Source organism: Myotis daubentonii, chromosome 1, assembly GCF_963259705.1.
Source record: "Myotis daubentonii chromosome 1, mMyoDau2.1, whole genome shotgun sequence".
Lineage (NCBI taxonomy): Eukaryota > Metazoa > Chordata > Mammalia > Chiroptera > Vespertilionidae > Myotis > Myotis daubentonii.
This window is the reverse complement of record NC_081840.1, coordinates 55524271-55534817: the sequence shown is the minus strand read 5'-3', so window position 1 is coordinate 55534817 and position 10547 is coordinate 55524271.

Genomic DNA, 10547 nt, shown 5'->3' with positions numbered 1-10547 from the left:
CTGCCTCGCCAGCCTCAGAGACACAGACAAATTTCAACCCCCATAGACTGAAGACTGCCAAACAAAAGATACAATGGATGGAGACCTCAGTTACCAGGCATAACAATAACTTCCTGAACAAGGTGACACCTGGGAGGAAAGTAAAAACAGCCTCGCCGTTAATAATGCAAGCTCTGAAATAAGATCTGTGTTAAATTCTCAGATCTGCTACTTAAGAGTTGTGTGACCCCTCTGAAATTAGAGAGAAATCCCAACTGCTTCTTCAAAACTCAGACCTGAGTGTTGTAAAGGAAACAAATTACTTCATGTTCCTGGCTTCATGAAAGATAAAGTGGTCATCTAGAGGTCAGAGAGAGTTTTGTTTCTAAGTGGAGAGTTTAGGTTAAAAGAGTTTGGAGTGTTAAAATTCATCAAAATGTACACTTTAAATGGGTGTAGTTTATTATATGTAAATTACACCTTAATAAAGTTGAAAAAATAGAGAGACAGGAGAGCAAAGTTTGGATACTGTCACAGAGCTAGCTAGTGTAAGTGTTAATAAATTGGGAGGGCAAAGAACAAGAAGTAGAAGTAAGCTGGAGAGAAAGTATCTGGGTATAAGATAAGGCGGAGTAAGGGCTACTTGAACTACAGGGGAATATGAAGCAAACAGCCTCAGGGTTCCAAGCACAGCTGGGTGTGGTCTCAGAAGAAGGAAGCCCTATCCCCCAAAAGCTGTCTGCAGATGCTCTGGGAGTAAAAGACAGGTTGTAATCAGATCACTCCTGAGAAAAAGTAAAAAAATAGATAAATACACAATAAATAAACACTCTATGGTTTCTACAAAGTCAAAGGCTGCCCAAGGCATATTTTAATAACACATAAAATTCCACCTGGTCTGCCCAGTGAAGCATGACTATTTCAGAATTAACCCTTAACCAGTACCAACCCCACACGCCTCCAAAAATGTTATTGAGTGATTTAACTGGTACTTAAGAATTTCTAGAAATTAATGTATTTTAGGTAAGGAATAGGTAAAATAACCCAGAGAGCAAGGGAAGAATTAAACATATATGCAAATTAATCCTGAACTCAAAACACCCATGATCTGGAACATGTATAAAGCAAATGAGATCACAATCCCTTTCACTATACAGGTGAAATTTCCATCACAGTTCTCAGCAACACCCAGGCTTGTGAGCGATTTTCACAAAGCACTGAATTACCTTCAAATCCCACCTCCATGCTCATTAAGCTGTAGTTTAACAGAGGTCACTCAACCAAATTAGTACCGAGCGTGCTTCATGGACAGTCATTGTTAAAGAGATAGCACTAGGGTAATTAAAGAGAAATGAGGAGAGTTCATTTCTTTCTGGGTGGCTCCTTTATTTGTCAGTGAACAACTTCATGGATTTCTAATCTATTTCTAAAATCTTAGTTGTAGGTTTTAAGAAGTGAGTATGTTTTCTTTTAGTTTATTCTACAAGAAACATGCTCAATTTTACAAAATCTCCTTTTTTTAACTGAAAGGCATTTTATATGACCAAAAACACCACTATTCTAGTCCATTCTTAAATAAATCCAATAAATATTTATTGACAACCAAATGTATTGAAGGAAGTGGGTTGGGCTACAGAGAGCACAAAGAACAGAGAAAAAAAAAAAAAAACAGTCCCTGACCTCAAAGTATTTAAATTGAGTCATCTTATGATTCATTTTAACTAAGTACTATTCATACTATTAGATAAAAAAACATTTTTGTGTGAATTCTGTAAACCCATTTCCAATCTTGAGTGATTTTTTTTTTTGCTGTATTTAAGTATAATCTGTAAAACTATTTGCCTAACATTACTTCAAATTAACTCACTTTATTTTAAGTATTCACTTATTTAAGAATAAATTAAGATATCTAAGAGTCTCTTTAAAATTATTTCAATCATTATTATTCACAAAACCAAGGGATATGATGTGCTGGATAGATTTTTTCAAAATACAAATGAAAATAACTACTTGTGTAAGTACTTATCTTACTTGTGGTAAAAGTTTGCTGTGCACTACCTAAAATCATATTGGGAAACATATCTCTAATCCATCCCCATAGTGAATTCTTTTCCTCCAATTTTAAACTGCCTGGAGCCAGTCCATGCTTGCTGTTTCAAGGGACCTGGCATATATGGCATACTGTTCTTAATATGTTTGCTCACCTTCTTGGCACTATGTGTTTTAACCAAGGTCTCTGAGAAAGGTTGTTTCCCCAGGTAGGGATTTTCCCCTGAAGTTAGGGAGGGAATAAAACCTCTTAACTAAGTGCCAGGCGGGTAATTAATCACTTTAACTACAAACAATCATGCTTAAGCTACATAATCTTTACTCCCTGGAATGGAGATAAGAAACGCCCTAACCTTTGGAATAGAGATTGATAGGATTGGAATCAACTGGTATAAATACAGATGTAATAAGACAACAGGAGACAGAACTCAGAAGACAGAACCTACACAGAACCTAGAGACAGAAGAACTTCACTGGAGAGAACATGGCAAAAGATCCTGGACTGAACCTGACTACAGAAATTGGCAAGAGAACCTGACTAGAACCTAGTGACTGAACCTGGCTGGAGAACCTGGACAGAACCTGGCTGGAGAACCTAGCGAGGGAACATGGCTACAGAACCTGGCTGGAGAACCTGGAGAACCTAGCAAGAGAACATGGACACAGAACCTGGCTGGAGATCCTAACCAGAACTGTGCTGGAGATCCAGAGCAGAACCTCTCTGGAGATCCAGACCAGAACTTGGCTGGAGATCCTGGCTGGAGATCCTGGCTAGGCTGCTGATCAACTGAACACTGTCTCCGTGTCCTTCCTTCTTCGCCGACTCCGTCCACACCTTTGGGGACCCCTGGACCTGCTGGGGCTGGACCCCAGCATTAAACAAACAATTCCTTGCCCCAAAGCACTCTTAGTTGATGATTCTTCCTTCCAATTAACCAAGAAAATCCAGCACTTAGAAATTAGTGAACTTCCTTTCATCACTTCAATATTCTGTATCTTTTCCTTATTTTAAGCCTAGTTTTCTAAGACAGACATGCTAATCTTCCATAATGAGATTTTTATCTTTACCCCAAATTTCATCTTGTCACTTCAGTTGCTCCATTCATTAACCCTTTCTTGTATCTTCAACTGGTCTCCCTTTTCCTTGGCTTCTTTGCCTTTACTTTTATACATTTAGTTAACAAATATTTATTGAGTATTTACTATGTGCCAGAGACTGTGCAAAATTCTAGGGATGTGGACCTGAAAGTTAAAGACAGTCACAAACCTCAAGGAGCTCACTGGCATCTAAGGAGACAGGCATGTCCCGAGTCACCACACGTGTGATCAGTAAACTAAAGGCAAGAGTGTTTGGGGAGAAAACATGGGTGGAGTTTGAAATCAAACAAGGAAAAATTCCCCCAGGGAGATAAAATTAAATGTTATATCCTGTCTGGTTTTGTGACCCAGCAAGTTCCTAGTTAATTTAAACTTTATTTTACTCACCCATGAAATGCAAATAATATCTATCTTATCCGGCTATAGTAAGACTGAGAAGAAAATATCTACCCAGTGGTGAGGCCCTAGAGGTCATCAGCCTGGATTGGAATGCCAACTCCACTACTCCATGTCCTTGGGTAGGTAGGTTACTTTACAACTGCATACTGGTTTCTCCTCAATAAAATATAAGTAAATAACAACATCAATCTAATAGGGTTGATATGCAAGTGGGACAATCTAGATAAATTTTTAGAGAGTGAGCATTCAGTGAAGTTAGCTGCTGTTATTAGCAGTTATTTTTAATCTCAAAATCTGTGTACAAATCCTGCTAAGTAAATAGCAGTACAACAAATGGAATCTTGTCATTTATAATGCTTCATTTTATTATTCATAATTTATAGAAGATTTTATTTACTAGCAAATTAAGCAGGGGAGATGAAGATAGAATTATATAGGTATCAAGTTGGCAAAGTAGAGCAAAGTCTATCACTTTCCCATCTGTTACGGTTGGATTGAGCCCACTCCAAAATTCATATGTTGAAGTCCTAAGCCCCAGAACTTCAAAATGTGACTTTATTTGGAAATTAGGTCATTGTAAATATAATTAATTAAATAAAGATGAGGTCATACTGGATTAGGGTGCCCCTTAATCCAATATGATTGGCATCCATATAAAGCAGGGATATTTGGAGAAAGACACACGTAGGGAGAGAGTGACGTGAAGATGAAGGCTGAGATAAGATGATACTTCCTTCTACAAGCCACCTAATGCCAAATATTGCCAGCAAAACACCAGAAAGTAGGGGGCAGGAAGGGAACAGATTCCTCCTCAGAGCCCTCACAGGGACCCAACCATGCTGACACCCTGGCTTCAAGGAATACATCTCCCTACTATCCACATTATAAGTTCCCTGTGAAAAGAATATATTCATTGAAGCATTCAACAGGTTATTATTAAAAGCCCTAGTAAATGAAAAGTAAAATAATTTTTAAAAAACACGGTTTCTAACTTCTAGGAATTCAGAACCTATAAGTCAAGTCATAAATACATAAATAATGGATACAGAGTGGGCTGAGATGAGTATTATCAAAGAACAAGGGCAGAGCTCACTTCATTTCCAATGTTGCTGATGGCGTATCCCTTACAATGAGGCTTCTCTCTTACAAATATTCTGTGTTTTTCCATGGGCCATTGTCTCCTTCCTTGGCTCTGACATCTACGTCCCTTCTCCCAACTTCAACACAAGCTGACATTGGAAGTCAGTCCACAGGCATTATGACAATTCTCCTTTCCTCCCAGAATAAACATGGAAGGCACACCCACAGGCAGGCATATGGATTTATTTAGACAGTCCTATTTGGAGAAGCCTCCTTAACGCCCCTGATTCTGGTGCTTTCTGACTGGACAGAAAACAGGGATCCTCTGCCAATAATCCCGCCCTCTCATACGCCTGGATCCTGGCAGAAGCTTGACTAAAATAGATTTACATTGAGAAGGCTAAGGATGCAGAATTTCATGGTAGTTTAGAAAGAGTAGTAGAGGGAGGAATAGGACTTGAAGGTCAGAATCCAATGGAACTTTAGCCTTACTGGAATATTCAATTTTTTAAAAGATATATTCTGGAACTTCCAGCCCATCCTAACATTAATTCAAGACATGGGAGGTGAGCTGTTTGCAACCATTCTTATCATCTTTGTGAATTTCTGTCATGATCAAAGGCAAATCCTATCTCATTTTGATACTCCCCTACCCCACTGCTTTATAATTGATTTCCTAGTCCTGGTTCCTCCCACTTTCCCTATTCCAGAATACATCCCCATTCTCTGCCTTAATTGTCCTTTCCCCTTTTCTTAGTCTTAAGACATAGTGTTATAAGTTCAATGCATCAAGTGTTTTTTTCTGAATGGGTAGAATCATGGGTATTCCAGATGTGCTGTTTTTCCATGCATCATATCACTTAACCTGTGCACCCACCATCAGTGTTATTGGGAAAATATCCTTGGTAAATCTAAATCCCTTGGCTTTGATGACATCCTAGATCTGTCTGACTTCAGGGCCCATCCTAGTTCTCAAAGGGGCTGAGAGGAGTGAATTCACTCAAGAATGACACTAGTACCTGTTATAGCTTAGAGTTCCTCTTTGCAGACAGGCCAGCCCAATTATTTTTAAAATCAAAACAAAACAAAACAAACACAACTGAGTTTCAACCACAGTGGTGGTTAAGATGCCAAATCACTCTTTACTCTGAGGGTAAATGTATAAGCAGATTTTTTCTACTTAATCTACAAGACCTATTCATTACAAGTGTAGAAGTGCATGCATGGGCAAGAGTGTTTTCAAAGCATCAGGGCATAAAGCAACAACAAAGCCCATAGTAACACCAGTGCCTTGGAACAAGACTCACAGTACAAATTTGAATTTCCACACTGCGATGATTTAATGCCGTGAATGTCACAGAGGTAGCCAAGGGTGACAGGGAAGAGCTTGACTGGACCTACAGGCCAACAGAAACCAGGCAAATGTAGCACTTTCTAATATTCCCGGCCTCTGCTTATTCTAAAGGGGGAATAAAAGTTCCTGGCAAGGGGGACCTCTATCGTCTCTGCTCTGCTCAGTTTCTGCTGGCCAAAGAAGTCACTATCCAGTGATATAAAGAAATTCCCTGAGACATAAATATCCAGCACCCACAGTTTATGGGTATATGTGAGACTGAAAGGTCTGGAAAAGATCCAAGCCATTTTAACTAGCAAGAAACCAGCTAGTAATGCCTGGTTTGTATTTCTTGGAGGAGGGACACCAGAAACACTTATTTCATTCCACACAATAATTCACCGCAATCAGAGGGAGCACAGCGAGGGCAACACCATCTCCCAGCTGCTGATTACATCAAGGGCTTGCAGCACAAATTCAATTTTATGATGTTAATCTCAGCCTGCCACTCAGAAATTTTCTCTGAGGGATATGATTTTTCTCTGGATTTCATTTTAAGAATGATTTTCTTCATCCACAATCAATAAAGATATGTTTTCATCAAAAGACTCTATCTTGGTAGAATTCAATTGGCTATTTCAATCCCTTTTGGTGACACAATATTAATTAAAATACTTTATGTTGGACTTCAGCTGGAAAGAGGGGCAGTGAAAATAGCAGCCACTCAGAACATATGTTCTATACACATGAACATGGAGGGCAGAAAATAATTTTCTCCTTCAGTACACAGACATTAGCTATTCAAGAGAGTTTCTCTGGCTTGGATTATATCTGTGATCTAACTTAAACAACAACAATAAGACAAAACAAAGAAAAACGACAACAAAAAATCACTCTTTCTGTATTTATTGTTCAATAGGAAATCAAAATGCACATACAAAGATGCTTCAAATGCTCACCTACCAGTGCCTCAGAGGAGGAGAAATAAGTACCCTTGTGCTCATGTGACCTGATGGGGCATTAAAAATCACAGTCACTATTTGTCTTAACTAAAAGTATATATAATGCTACTGAAATGTATTTTCATTTCAGTTTCTAAATAATGATGGCAGTTGAATACACTATTTTTCAAAGCAAGCATCTAGAATTAGCACAGAGTTTTTCACATTTACGAGAGAAGAAGCCCGCCTGGTATGGCTCAGAGGCTGAGTGCTGACCCAGGAGCCAAGGGGTCCCAGGTTTCATTCTCAGGCAGGGAATGTGCCCAGGCTCAATCCCCAGTAGGAGGAGGCAGCCAATCCATGATGTTTCTCATTGATGTTTCTAGCTGTCTATCCCTCTCCCTTCCTCTATCTCTAAAAATCAATAAAAGCATTTTTTTAAAGAGAAAATTATAAACTGTGTTACAAAAAATAAGTCAATTTTGTTTCAACAGTGGTTCCAAACATAGTGGTTAATTTGCTTAACAAGTATTTACAAAGCACCGACTATGTGCCTAATTTTGGTCACCCCTTGAGACTGAGAGGAAGGCTCCAGTCCCCATCAACTCACAGTGAGAAGGGCTGAGGCCTGATTCCTACAAGGTATATGGAGCACTCATGGGAGGCTGTACTTAAACCCAGCTAGGGAGAGGATCAAAGAGGGCTTCTCAGGGAGGACTTTAATTACTGTAATAGTCAGCTGGTAATTTACATTCACATTTAAAGATGCTTAAGGTAAGCTTAGTCTCTAACCAGGTCTCTACAGATGGAAGCTTTTCATTTTCATAGGCTTGAAATCACCCATCCATTATATCAGTGGTTCTCAACCTTCTGGCCTTTTAAATACAGTTCCTCATGTTGTGACCTAACTAACCATAATATCATTTTCATTGCTACTTCATAACTGTAATGTTGCTCCTGTTATGAATCGTGATGTAAATATCTGATATGCAGGATGGTCTTAGGCGACCCCTGTGAAAGGGTCGTTCGACCGCCAAAGGGGTCGCAATCCACAGGCTGAGAACCGCTGGATTAAACAAACAAGTCAGTGTGTAAATGATCATCTTGAGTGTAGCTCTAAGGTCTGCACAAAAAGCAAAAGACAAATGTAAAAAAAAAATCCTTGGTTATAGCAGTGCATTCTAATTTCTACTAAAGCAGCCAAAAACCTTGCTGGGCCCTCACAACCCACTGCTGACTCAGGGGAAACATACAGTCAATTAACCATGAGGTTGATTAATTACAACTTCCTCATCCTGTACTTGCTTATTTTTTAAAAACTCATACATAGAACTTGACATTTTTCAGGTTAATTGTCATCTTGTTAAAGTAAAAGAGGGGAGAGGTCAGTGTTGAAAACAAGTAATTCTTACTGTGAAGAGAAAACCACAGGCCCAAAATGGTGTCACTCTTGCTGAAAAGCCCAAATACCAAGCCTAGATTTAATACCTAATCTAATTGAAGTTTCAACACTCCCAGACACATAATATTAATCAGTCTGGAATTTTCTGGTCAACACCAATGAGGTAATCTGTTATATTCACCCTCTCAACCCCCCCCCCCCACCCCCACCACCACCACCACAGTGTGGACAGAGCCAATTTGCATGATAAAAACCTTCCCCAAGAAACCTTGTCCTTGCCCAAGAGTATTCCCTTCTTTATTTTGTTAATAACTCCCCCTACCCTTCTTCCCATAAAGACCTTCCATTTTGAGGACCTTTAAGAGCACTCCTAGTTGCTAGATGGGATGCTGACCCATTCATGAACCTCCTAATACAGTGATGGCGAACCTTTTGAGCTCGATGTGTCAGCATTTTGAAAAACCCTAACTTAACTCTGGTGCCGTGTCACATATAGAATTTTTTTGATATTTGCAACCATAGTAAAACAAAGACTTATATTTTTGATATTTATTTTATACATTTAAATGCCATTTAACAAAGAAAAATCAACCAAAAAAATGAGTTCGCATGTCAGCTCTGACACGGGTGTCATAGGTTCGCCATCACTGTGACCTAATAAAACCAATCAGATCTTCAAATATACTCATTTGAATTTTGTTTTGTACTGTTTATTAAGTTATAGACATTGTGCTACTTACATTATGTGCATTGCTTCACTTGACTTTCAGGACCCTAGTAATTATTATTATCTTTATTCTAAACTTTAAAATGAGATTGGAGAATATATGTAGCTTGCCCAAGATCAGAGCTGGAAAATGGAGAGATCCATTAATCCTAGAACTCATGCTCTTAACCATGGCACCACACTGCTTACTTAGGTGGGGTAGGGGCAGTGCCCGGCAAGTTAGGACACACTCGGGAAACTCTAGAAGAGACTTCTCTAGAGCGGTGATACCTACCTCTAGAAACAGGATTTGACTTTTATAGAGTTCAAAGAGATCTGAATGTCCTTTTAGTTAGAACAATGAGAACCTCATTTTGAAGAAAAGAAAAGGGCATATATAAGTTTGCCAGAATTAACTTGGGAACTTGCCAAGACTTCAGTGCACAGGTTCTCTTCGTCCTGATCCTCACCTCCTCTCTCTGCCTCTAATTCAGTCTAGAGCAGAGCTAAATCTAAAAATATTGCCAACTCACTCGGGAAAAAATAACTATTTACTCAAAACAGGGCTATGGAGAGATGTCCTTTATAATACACTGACAGAATTATTAATAAGAGATGCCTCATGTTATAACATTATTAAATACCAGCAAGAATAGGTGAATTTTCAAGCCACAAAGACATCTATCTGAATGTAGAAATCTTGAAACTTTAAAATATTCCTAATATCATTATTGTCAAGGTTCCATAAAGTTCTTTTATAATTTAAATGCACTTCTATTATAGTTGACCCCATGTTAACCAGAACCTCATATTTCTAAGGCATTCACTCCATTGGGTAGATTTCACACACACAGAGAGGCTTAACAGTGAATGTTTTTGTTTTGTTTTTCTAATATATTTTTTATTGATCTCAGAGAGGAAGGGAGAGGGAGAGAAAGAAACATCAATGATGAGAGAGAATCATTGATTGGCTGCCTCCTGAACACCCCCACTGGGGATCCAGCAGGCAACCCAGGCATGTGCCCTGACCATAATAGAACCCTGACCTCCTGGTTCATAAGTTGACGCTCAACCACTGAGCCACACCAGCTGGGCAACAATGGATATTTTGTTAATATTTTGTTGATATTATAATTAATTTTAAAACATCTTCCCTCCAAAGAGGTAAAACTATTGGAATTCAATGGAGTTCCAACTTTTGCAGCTTAAAAAAAATAATCACTTTACTAACCACTTCATGGCCACTTTCCTTTTCTCCTCCATCCCTGGGCTTTCTTTACAGGAAACACTATTGGTACATTTTAATAATGAAGGAGCTAAATAAAGGAAGGCTAAGGAACAAGTCACAAGACCAAATTAACCACAAGCATTTGCATGGCAAAAGTGGTTGCATTCCTCTCCCCAGGCAGAGAGGAGCAGCACCCTGTACCAGGGGACTGGGGGAGGGGGGAGGCGGAGGAACACTTTCTGAACCCTTTCTTCAGGTAAAAGCATTCCCAACAGGTGACCTAGTCTCCAGGAGGTGACCTTGAACTCATTTAGTATAAAACTGGAAGAGGA